The sequence below is a fragment of the Astatotilapia calliptera genome, chromosome 4 (genome assembly GCF_900246225.1).
Source record: "Astatotilapia calliptera chromosome 4, fAstCal1.2, whole genome shotgun sequence".
Lineage (NCBI taxonomy): Eukaryota > Metazoa > Chordata > Actinopteri > Cichliformes > Cichlidae > Astatotilapia > Astatotilapia calliptera.
Window position 1 is genome coordinate 18,850,237 of NC_039305.1, and position 12,683 is coordinate 18,862,919.

The following is a 12,683-nucleotide window of genomic DNA, read 5'->3' on the forward strand; positions in this document are numbered from 1 at the left end:
TGGTAATGTGATATACTGTAGAACAGTGCCATGAAACCATCTGAGTAGAGCAGAAGGTATGGAGGTGAAGACAGACCTGTTTTCTAGTCGGAATGTTCGTATTACAGATGCCACTGTGAAGCGGCTTAGATGTGGGTGGACTCTCTGCCCAGCTTCCCTCATAGTCAGGCCATGGTTGATGACATGGTCCATCAAAGTTGCTCTTATTTCATCAGAAATATGGGTCCGTGCATGGCCTCTTTGGCCTCCTCCTCCTCTTCCTCCTCCTCCTCTACCTCTTCCTCTTCCTCTTCCTCTTGCTCTCCCTCCATCCATGCTTGCAAAGTTCTTGAAATGGCTACGCTGAGGGCTTTTTGTAGTTGGCTAATTGGTGTTCGGTTTTGCAAGTAGGTGCCTTCAGGTGTGTATTTGAGTGGTTGCAATTACCCGATGTGTTTTGTATTTTGGATACATGTGTTTTCCGAATGGCACCCTGAGATTTCATTTTGTGAGCGAAGTGTCTTATGTATGAAATGGAGTGTAGCATGCAGGACCATGTGTGTTGCATAAAGGAGTAGGTGTGTTGCATAATTGGAACTGGGGTGCAAAGCAGCGCTTTTGTTTAAGGTAGGGGTACATGTGTTTGAGGTATGGTAACAAAAGCTTCAACTTGCATGGGTTCATGGTGTTCAAGCAACGGGCAAAAACTGTAATTGGAATAAGTTTCTAAACCAGTGGGGCCTGTGGAAGCGCAGACGCAACAGAATACTTGGCTTGACTTTGACTCTTTGTCAGCATGGCTACAGTGGTCAAGTAAAACCTGGAATGTTTTCTGTTTTCCATGACTAGTGATGAATAGTGCTAGCTTTTGGAGGGCATTTAAAAAATTTTTTTTGTTAAACTATCAAACCGGGACCTCTACACACATTACTATGATTTGATAATAACTGTGACTTATACGGATTAAACAGAGTATCAGTACACTTGGAAGCTCTCAGTAATTAGTAATTTGTTCCCACATGATCTTAAAAAAATAAAAAAATCATAAGCAGACTTGGTTTTGAGTCAAAGCCATGTTGAATATTAGTTTGAAGTGGAAAATGTCCTGTGTTATAATTTAATTTAATTAATTAATTTATTTATTATGGTGCTTGACCCCATTCATCCACCACATGCAATGGGACTCATTGTGGCATCATCTCATTTTGCAGTTGGCTTTACTTTCTTTCCCATGTCATAATTACTTCGTCCACTAGAGTGCAGTGCTACACTATAGTTGGACTGCATGTCCTACCAAACTGCTGCACTATCAAGTCATGCTTTACAGTTTTTTCTGAATGCTTAAACCCTAACTGTGATTCCTGTAGCACAATCTCTAAAACTATTCAGACTTATAGCAAAACCACTCACTGAGTTTGCAAAACTAAAAGCACAAAAACTGCTTTGCACTCAGTTTGCAATTTTGTAACACACACTTTGCAAAACTGTAGGCACAATTCACTGCACAACACTCAATTACCAAATTTCCAACACACTCCTAGCAAAAGTATACACATGTATGGCTATCATTAACACTAATTTGCCAACTGTCTGGCACACTTTCACATGTCAAAACTTTCTTAGATAATTAGTTCACTTTGCAATCAGCCTAAGCACTATAATACAGGTAAGCTGTGTGTGCGGAGTACAATGGAGCGAGCAGAAAGAGTGAGAAGTAGAGGAGGCCGAGGAAGAGGACGTGGAGGTGAAGAAGTAGGATGAAGAGGACGACAAGGACAAGGAGGAGCAAGGAAGACGAGGAGGGGGGAGAGGAACATAAGGAGGGGGGAGAGGAAGGGTAGGAAGAGTAAGAAATAGAATTGCTGATGACATCAGAGCTACAATAGTGGACCATGTCATCAACCGTGGAATGACCCTGAGGGTAGCTGGCCAACGGGTCCAGCCTAACTCGAGCCGTTACACTGTAGCAAGTACCATAAGGACATCTTGAAATGAGAATCGGTTAGTACAGTCACTTTGCACAAAGATTTGTAGCACTGCCATATGCCAATGAGAAACACACCAATACCATTGATGTAAAAATACTGAAATTGTTACTTTACAGAATTGCTAGATGACCAGATGCTGGGGGCAGAGGAAGCATGTTCACTGCAGACCAAGTAACCCATATAGTCATTATGGCGATTGCAAATACAGTTTTTCTCAAATGCTAAAACACATTTCACAAACGTTACCACCAGGTCCCCCAATGTCCAAACACAACACCCTTCTCTAAAGCTACATAAACACAACCACACCTTCCCACTGCAAAACTCAAACTCCCACACCAAGAGAGCAGCTCGAAGCTGTCAAAACTATAAACACTATACACAGCATTACACACTACAGCAAAACAATTGAAAACACAATGCTCAATTTGTGAGAAGGTTCTTTGTTTCATAACTGCCAATGCATATTTTAGAAACTATACAGTAACGGATTGTCGTAGATCTCTGCAGAGGATTAGGCATTTAGATTTGTGAGTTTCATATGAGTAGTATAAATCTATAGAAAATCCTGCATGTACGTACACTACTGTAACACAACTCAATGCAAAAACAGAATCTATTGCACACAACAGTAATCTTGAAAACATGAACAGGGTGTGAAGTTTTTTTATTTACGTTATTCACACCACACACACACCACAATCACTGTGCGGCATCATGTCGCTGAGCTGTTGCTCGCATCTCGTCCGTAATGATGGTGCGAGGTTGTCTTGCTCTCCCTCCTGGACCTTCTCCTCTCCCATGTTGGCCTTCTCCTCTTCCTCGTTGGTCGCTCCTCTTCCTCCTCTCATTTGAACTCCTCTTCCTCATTGGCCTGCTCCTCTTCTTCCAGGGCCAGCTCTTCTCCCTCCTCTGCATCAAATTCCTCTTCCCCTGACTCTGCCTTCATCCATTGTGTTTGTTTGGAACCTTCAGCATACTGTGCACTCTGAACTTGCTTTTACATGTGGGTACAGCATTAGGAACAAGTGTCTTCAATTTTGAGTCATTGTGTGTAGTGAATGACGCCAGGTGTGTTCCCTGTGTTCAAAGATTGGTGACTGTGGCAAGCATTTTGCATCACATGGGCTTTCATTTGAGGATATGAGCAGAGTTGTTTTGCAACATGTGTTTTAGCAAGGGAAAATGTGTTTAGATTTATGAGTACAGAGGGTTGTGTTTTGTGAATTGTGTCTTCATGTGACATGTGTTTATGGTACTGGAATATGGTGGCTACATTTAGTAAATGTGTTTAGACTACTGGTCATTTGGGTTACAGGACTGGCTTTTGTGTTTTAACATTTGAGAAAAACTGTAATCCTATACTTGGAAATAAACACTTGTGTTTGTTTTGATGTGTTTGAATAAACACCAGTACTTGAAGTTTGGATCCCTCTATGCTTATGGATCTATGACAGAAGTATGAGCTCAAACTGACATAGCCTACCTTGTGCACAGAGAAAGCAAAAGCCAGATGTGTTTTATATTCATACCATCAGTGTGCAGTTGGCGCATTGTGTGCTTAGTAGATGATGGCTTGTGTGTACTGTTTGATACGGAAACACCATTTTTATGAAGGTGTGAAGAGTTAATCTAGCTGTGTTTGCTTTTGCAAGAGAACTACAATGTTTTGATTATTGGGTGACAGGTTTTCTTATTTGTGTGAAGAGTTTTGCAAAATTAGCCAATAGTTACAAAAAATGTGCTTAAGCAATCAGAAAAAACTGTAATAGGGGAAAAGGTCCCTTGCATGATGTAGTTTTCATATTTGAATTGTGTTTGGCTTCTGGACTCATATCTTTTTGTTTGTGAAGTTTTGAGGTATGAAATTACTTTATTTGCTGTAGTTAATCATCTGTTTTCTCAAAAGAAAACACTTGGTGGGACTTCTTGAACAGAGACAAAGCTGTAGCATCGATAACAAGGGCAGATAAAATACTGAGACAAAAAGACTTCAGGATAAGGGGAACCCCCCACTCATGGCACACCTATGTGCCATGAGTGGGGTTTCCCTCACATAGTCTTCAAATTGACAAATTGTCAATCCATCCTACGATTCAATTTTATATATACATGTACATGTTTTAGAATATTAAATACTGTATGTTTGGTTTAAATTTATCAATGGTATTTATAGAAACATAGAGGGGTTCAGGTAAGGACCGAGAGGGAGGGTGTTTGGTGGGGATGTCAGACATGGAGACGCTGTCAGGCATTCTGCTGGGCATGGTGCCCTGCTTCCTTGCTGCCGGCTCCTTGCCACTTAGACTGGCAGCAGCATGCTTTGACTCCATCCCAGCAACAGCGTCAAAGATTTGGGCTGGCTGCCACAGGGTCTTCAGCCAATCGGGGCAACACACTGCCAGATCATTTCAGAGGCAGCCAATAGTAAGGCTTAATTTGTTTTGTGTCATCCCTCCCAAATGTGAATTCCTCCAAACCCACAAGGTACACAAATGCACATGGAAACACAATCTAAGCTTTCACTTAAAGACAGAGTTCACAGATTTACACTGACTCTGTGTATGTCTGGAAAGAGGAAGAGTTACATAAACATTCTTTGTGGTTGGAAATGAATGCACCTCTTCATAGCACAACTGCCTTCCCATGCCTTTCTGTCAGTATTTTTACAGTTTTTTCTGATTGCTTAAGCACATTTTTTGTAACTATTGGCTAATTTTGCAAAACTCTTCACACAAATAAGAAAACCTGTCACCCAATAATCAAAACATTGTAGTTCTCTTGCAAAAGCAAACACAGCTAGATTAACTCTTCACACCTTCATAAAAATGGTGTTTCCGTATCAAACAGTACACACAAGCCATCATCTACTAAGCACACAATGCGCCAACTGCACACTGATGGTATGAATACAAAACACATCTGGCTTTTGCTTTCTCTGTGCACAAGGTAGGCTATGTCAGTTTGAGCTCATACTTCTGTCATAGATCCATAAGCATAGAGGGATCCAAACTTCAAGTACTGGTGTTTATTCAAACACATCAAAACAAACACAAGTGTTTATTTCCAAGTATAAGATTATTTGCAACCGCCATAATGACTATATGGGTTACTTGGTCTGCAGTGAACATGCTTCCTCTGCCCCCAGCATCTGGTCATCTAGCAATTCTGTAAAGTAACAATTTCAGTATTTTTACATCAATGGTATTGGTGTGTTTCTCATTGGCATATGGCAGTGCTACAAATCTTTGTGCGAAGTGACTGTACTAACCGATTCTCATTTCAAGATGTCCTTATGGTACTTGCTACAGTGTAGCGGCTCGAGTTAGGCTGGACCCGTTGGCCAGCTACCCTCAGGGTCATTCCACGGTTGATTACATGGTCCACTATTGTAGCTCTGATGTCATCAGCAATTCTATTTCTTACTCTTCCTACCCTTCCTCTCCCCCCTCCTCATCTTCCTCTCCCCCCTCCTCGTCTTCCTGTTGCTCCTCCTTGTCCTTGTCGTCCTCTTCATCCTACTTCTTCACCTCCACGTCCTCTTCCTCGGCCTCCTCTACTTCTCACTCTTTCTGCTCCCTCCATTGTACTCCGCACACACAGCTTACCTGTATTATAGTGCTTAGGCTGATTGCAAAGTGAACGAATTATCTAAAAAAGTTTTCACATGTGAAAGTGTGACAGACAGTTGGCAAATTAGTGTTAATGATAGCCATACATGTGTATACTTTTGCTAGGAGTGTGTTGGAAATTTGGTAATTGAGTGTTGTGCAGTGAATTGTGCCTACAGTTTTGCAAAGTGTGTGTTACAAAATTGCAAACTGAGTGCAAAGCAGTTTTTGTGCTTTTAGTTTTTGCAAACTCAGTGAGTGGTTTTGCTATAAGTCTGAATAGTTTTAGAGATTGTGCTACAGGAATCACAGTTAGGGTTTAAGCATTCAGAAAAAACTGTAAATTATGATCAGCATAGGTTTTCACATAGAGGCTGCACCCACATTGCTGCTACTACACATGGAGCTTTGTCTCACTCTTGTGGAAAATCAAAGTAATACAACATGATGGTGCACAACACAATTTTTCAAAAGATAAACAGTTTTATATTAGTATGTGTCATTACTTGTATTCTGTAAGGCAAGTTAGCATTTTTCTTAATTCAAGAAGAACTGAAGATAGTTAGTTATTTGTTTTCTTTATTGATTTTTAATGCATTTCTCACTTGTCTTACATACATGTCGCATCTAGCACAAAACTAAAACACAAATGCCAAAAATTGTAAAGCGTAAACAATGTCATCAATAACAATGGAAAAACAAAGCATTACATGTTCAAACTAGTCAGGACAGGTGCTGTTCAAACCCCCAGAACTTAGACATTTCAGTCATAATACATGAACCGTCCTGTGAACATCATGGTTTAGTCTGAAAGAAAAAATGAGAGAGAAAATGTAATCCTTTAGTGACAACTTTGTATTGTTTTCTCTTGAAATAAATAAAAGAAACAACAGCAACTTTTATTATTATTATTATTATTATTATTATTATTATTATTATTATTATTATTATTATCATCATACTATATGCTCCAAGATTAGTGGACTAATCATAATGAAAGTTTGCATAAACATTGCACAGGGAAATTTGAGTGCCAACATATATATGGCATATACACGTATTTCATTCAATAACCAAAATTGTATATATTTGTCATATTTGAAAGTTCAACTAAGCACCAAATGGAATATCATAATACAGTTTTAGAAGCTGAGAAAAAAAGTAACTGGATTCCTTTAGGTTTTGTGAAGATGTTGCTAGGCCTAGCAGCGCCACCACTTCCTGAGACGCCTAAAGCTTGCCAACCTTCCTCCTCCCATCCTCACCATGTTCTACAGGGGCACCATAGAGAGCATTCTGACCAGCTGCATCTCATAATCCTGCCCATGTTTACGAAATTTAAATTGTTATTGATCCTTTTACCTTAGTCTTAAAGTGTATATTTATTTCTTACTCTTCTTATATTTATTGTTTTTTTTGCACTGAATGGAACTGGAACCTCGTCGTCTTGTCTCTCAATATACTGTATTGTTTAAAGCAGAGATGACAATAAAGTTTGCTTTGACTTTGACTAAAGTCAGGAGAACAACTGAGATAATCCATCCACAATGTGAGGTTAGTCATTAACATACTGGTGCATGGGCTGCGCTGTACACAAAAATGCATTTTCTCCTCCTGTAAACGGACACATAAACGGACACACAAATGTGTGTATGCAGAAGCAGGGAATAATATGCAGAAGCTGAGATAAATAATGTGCTACAATGTTCATACTATACTGATTTTCTATACAAACAAGTTCCTTATGCGCATATACTTTTACTTAGCACTTTTACTTTGCACATTGTCCAAAAGAAAATTGGATTCCTGTAGACACAAAAGGAAATAACTGAACTGCAGAGCTTCAGTGCTCTCTTCTGAAGTCCATTGAGCAGGTTAGGGAGGAGAGGATTTTGTCTAAGCTAACATCCATCATGGACAACAGCTCCCATCCCCTGCCTGAGACTGCACGAGCACTGAACAGCTCGTTCAGCAGCAGACTTTTACACCCACAGTGTAGGATGGAGCACGACCACAGGTCATTCTTACCAGCAGCTGTCAGACTCTATAAGACAATTTAACATCCTTTTGGTTATCTTATCTCCGTACAATTTATTCTATACATATTTCTTTACATTGTTACCTGTATATACGAACTTCAGTTGCTTATGTATATAGGACCACTTTGTGTCTTCCTTTTATATTTTATATTTCCCCCTGCTATAAGAGCTGTGTAACACCCAAATTTCTGGGATAATGAAGGTTTATTCTTGTCACGGTCCAGCAGATCTGCCTGAGAAATAATCTGCTTTGTGTTTTCTCTTTCCTCTCTTCCCCTCTCCCTCTCTCTCCCTCTGTCACCTGGGCGGAGTTCATTGTGGGCTCCCACCTTTGGCCTACATACCTGGGAGATGGGTAACACCTGCGTCTCATTAACTGGCCTTTACTTAAGGGAAGAATCGAGACTTCTCTTCGCTGGATTGTTGCTTAACCTGTGTCAGTGAAATCCTGGCTGAGACACTGCAATCTAGTTCCCTTGGTTTTGCTTCTTGTGTTAACACATTGTTTTCCTGTGTACAGACACTGTGGACCTGCCCTTGTTCCTTACAAAGATTCTGGTGTGAGAGAGGAGTGAGAGACTGGTAAGACACCAAGAGAGACAGAAGAGGAGTGAGACTGTTCACCTGCTTTTCCCTGTGGATTCCCTGGAGCCCTGATCCCCACACCCTTGTATATAGCACTTTGTCACTGTTGTACATTTCACCCGGTGTTTGTGAATAAACCCTTCCTTTGAGCCAAGGAGTCCTGTGTTTGAGTCCCTCCAGTTAATGTGACTATTCTATTCTATTGTATTCTATTCTGCATATAAATTGACTGGCAAGCAAACACAGATTTAATATTAAAGTTAATTAAATGTATTAATGCTCAGTGAAAGTGGAGAGAGACAGGCAGAGATCAGTAAGGACAAGGATTATGTAGACAGATGGAAAGAAGCATACTACTGTTTTTCAGACAGGCGCAGAGGACAATAACATTAGGACAGTAAGTAATTAACATTTATTTATATATCACTTTTCATAGATAAAAATCACAAAGTGCTTCACATTAAAACCAGAAACATAAATAAAATAAAAATATAAAACAATGACAAAAATATTAATTAAAAGCTTGTTTGTATAAAAATGTTTTTAACTGCTTTTTAAAAGAGTCAATGAAGTCTACACAGCATTAAACACAACAGAAAGAGCCCTGGTGCCAGTGGCTGAAAAGCGTGTTTTGATATGGGACCAACAGTAACCTCTGACCTGACGATCTAAATGCTCGGGAAGAAGGAGGTTTCAACAGGTCAGAGATATACTGTGGAGCTTCACCATATAGAGCTCTAAAAGTTAAAACTAAAATTTTTAAATGAAACCTAAAATGTACTTTTCAATAATATGTGACCTCTTGTTAGTACCAGTTAAAAGTCTTGCTGCAGCATTCTGTACAGTCTGAAGGCGATCCAAAGCTTATTTGCTGAAACAAGTAAAAAGACCATTACAATAATCCAGATGAGAAAAAAATTTATAGCATGAATAATCATCTCAAGTTCTGCCTTTGACACCAGTAGTCTGAGTTTAGAAATGTTTCTTAGATGATAAAAACAGTTCTGAACCAGTTGTTTCTCAAGTGACATTGAACTGTCAAATATGACACCCAATACAGCGTATGAGTGAAGAATAAAAAAAAAGACAATGTACCAAAGCTTAATAATCATGAGCAAGACTGCTTGGATATATTCTAGTTCTCATTCCACCATGTGTGTGTGTGTGTTTCCACAAAGTCTATGAAAAAATTATGAATTTTGAAATATTTAACAATATTTCATGTTATTTAATGAGGTGAAATATTTGATTTTATGTTGGTTATGTTTTTTTTTTTGTTTGAATAAGTTTGGGTTTTGGTTGTAAGTTCAAACAGTTATTCCTCTCTGTGTTGAGATTATTTATCAACATAAGCAGCTTGGGGCGCATTTACGATAAAGTCAGCCTCTACTATAATTTCTTCAAAAAACAAAAACTGGAGATTAACTCAATAACTGACTCTTATTAGAAGAAGCAATCACTAGATGTGGCCCAGTAATTATTTATAAGAAATATTACTTCAGAAAAAGCGCACTGAATAGGTTTACTGTAGCAATGTACTTTGTATGTGATGTATATAGAATTCAAATAACCTAAGAAAAGGAAATTAAATGACTTAGCATAAGTCTTACCAATTGGATCAACAATAGCCTGTGCATTCCCAGCAGCGTGATTCACAACACATCGGAAATTCTGTTGTGTATCCCAGTCCTGTTTCCTCACTCGGACTTGACTGACTCCAGTATAAACATCGCCTTTTTGTACTGAAGGGTACTGGATGAAGTCTGTCAAGGCAGTGTCGCCTTTGGTCCACGAGAAAGTCACTGCAGGTGCACTGAAGTTTACTGTAGCAATGTATTATGTATGTGATGTATCAAGAGTTCAAATAACCTAAGAAAAGGAAATTAAATGACTTAACAAAAATCTTACAGACTATAACAATATCAGCCTGTGCATTTATGTGCAAATTCATTCAAATTGTTTAGTTTTGTATATGTTCACAGAGCTTTCATGTAAACTTGTTATAAGTCAAATAGAATAAGATAAACTGATTAAATGTGAATTAGCATAAGGCTTACGTGTTGGTCTGACAGGAGTCTGTGCATTCCCAGCAGCGTGATTCACAACACATTGGAAATTCTGTTGTGTATCCCAGTCCTGTTTCCTCACTCGGACTTGACTGACTCCAGTATAAACATCGCCTTTTTGTACTGCAGGGTACTGGATGAAGTCTGTCAAGGCAGTGCCGCCTTTGTTCCACGAGAAAGTCACTGCAGGAGGGTTAAAGCCGGTGGCAAGGCAGCCAAGAGTGACCATATCTCCACTTTCAGAACCACATGGTACCAGAGGAAACACAGTGGGTGCAGTTGAAGTGTCTAAGAAAGGGGAGACAACACTAATTAAGATACCGGAATAGAAATACAATAATATACCACACATTTTCACTTAGAAGTGATTAAAGAGAAAACACTTGAGCTGATTATGTTGCGTAATAAATCCCATCTTGAAAGACATTACATTTTAAATGTTTAGCATTTCAAATGTCCCGATTTATGTCCCATTTCATTGATCACTCTCCATTAGTGTTAAATATTAATATTATATAGTAATATATATATTATTATATACTAATAAGTGTCATAAAAAACTGAAATAAGTAAAAAGAATAGCATATATACATCTTATTGACAGTAATGGTGACCAGACACAGAGTGATTTCATCTTCAGGCTAAAATTGGTCAGTGTGCAGCTGTGAGAGGATGTGGATTGTCACCGCTGGCTCTGTCCCATCAGGAATTGATACTCAGCTAAACAGGGAGATTATGTATAAGTTTAAAGTCAAGACATGAGATAAAATTATGTATATATGACGACATATGTATGTGTACGCATGTGTGTGTATTGTAACGTACTGTTTTTCAGATCTGTGGTTGTGAAAAAATCTGATGGGGAGAAAAAAAAATTATGTATTATGTGTTGTACCTCAATTTATTGGCTATTAGTTCTCATCAAACTTTATCTTTATTTTTTTTAAATTATTTTTAAATTCCTCCAAAAGTTGAAGCTGTTGAAATGACTAGCACTTTCATATGAGTACATTAGAAGTTAAAGAAACTACTCAAAACAAATTCTATATGACTTAGCATAAGGCTTACCTGGTTTTATGGTTTTATTTTGATTTATTACAAAATCATAGAGCAAAAAAACATTTTTTTGGTTTTTTTTCTCACCTAGTGTGTTGTCTATCTCGCTTTTATTCAAAGATCTACTTTGCCCTCCTGTAAACACAAGTGAATTCAGTATCTTCATTCACATCACTGGAATTTACTGTGTGAAAACTTGCTGTGTTGTACACTTGATTCAGAAACTGTAGTGATCAGATCAATTTTGCTGGTGACGTCTGCTCCATTTTTCAGCCATTTGATATCATGTTTCTTTGGTGCAAACTCTTTGGCAAAGCAGGAGGCAGAATAGGTACCGTCCTCATCAGGAGAGGAAATCACTTTATGAGTTGGATTCCTCTTAAACAGCACTGAAAAAAAAAGATGTACACAAATGTATGTATGCAAAAGCATTGAATTATTAATTTAAATGAACATACTATTCATAAATATAGAAATCCATCCATCCATTTTCTTGCGCTGGAAAGTCTGTCTTGCAACCCAGTCCTGTCTCCTCACTCGGAGTTTCTGTACTGCAGGATAGTGAATGGTGTTTGTCAAGGAAGAGGACCAAAGGAAGGAACCTTTTGTCCATCACAGGAGGGTTAAACCCAGTGGCAAGACAGGCAAGAGTGACCATATCTCCGCTCTGAGAACCACATGGCATCAGGGGAAACACAGTGGGTCGACTTGAAGTGGCTAAGAAAGGGGAAACAATAATAATTAATATACCACAATGGCAAAACAATAATAAAGCACACATTTTCACCTAAGATTAGTTAAAGATAGACTTTAGCCTTTAAATGTTTATCATTTCAAATGCCCCGAATCCCAATTTGTTCATCAGCCTCTGTCAGTGCTATTATATATATTACTGTTGTTATAAGTTCCAGATTTTGTTAGTGTATAGATCATTTTTCTAAATTATTTTAAAATGCAGAATGTGGACAAAAAAAAAAACAATAAAAAAAATGAAATAAATAAAAGAATAACATAAAGTTAGTAAACTTCGTTTCACAGTGTTGATGGCAAACTCTTTTAAGAACACATTAAATTTGATTCCACTTCAGCATTGATATTTGGCTGAAATGGTTTACTTACCTGATGAAACAGTGACTGTTGTCCCCTTTCCCCAATAGTCTACAGCACCGTATCATAGTACTGAATATACTTAGTACTGATGATACACAGAAGCAATTACTTCTGGGACTAATTAATTATTACATTATATTAATTATAATATATTATAAAATCCTATCAAATCACCCAAAATACGCTATCTGTTAATAATAATGGATTTCGAGACCCTTAAAGCACTTTACAATTCCACTATTCATTCAC

At 38.3% G+C, this 12,683-nt stretch overlaps 1 gene segment (V, D, J or C); it reads right to left on the reverse strand.

Annotated features, from left to right (window-relative positions):
• Positions 1 to 12,477, reverse strand: part of LOC113020945 (Ig heavy chain C region-like) — a 40,931-nt gene extending 28,454 nt beyond the window's left edge. Inside the window, 1 exon segment of the C gene segment in view lies at positions 12,444 to 12,477.
• Between the last annotated feature and the right edge of the window lie 206 nt (positions 12,478 to 12,683).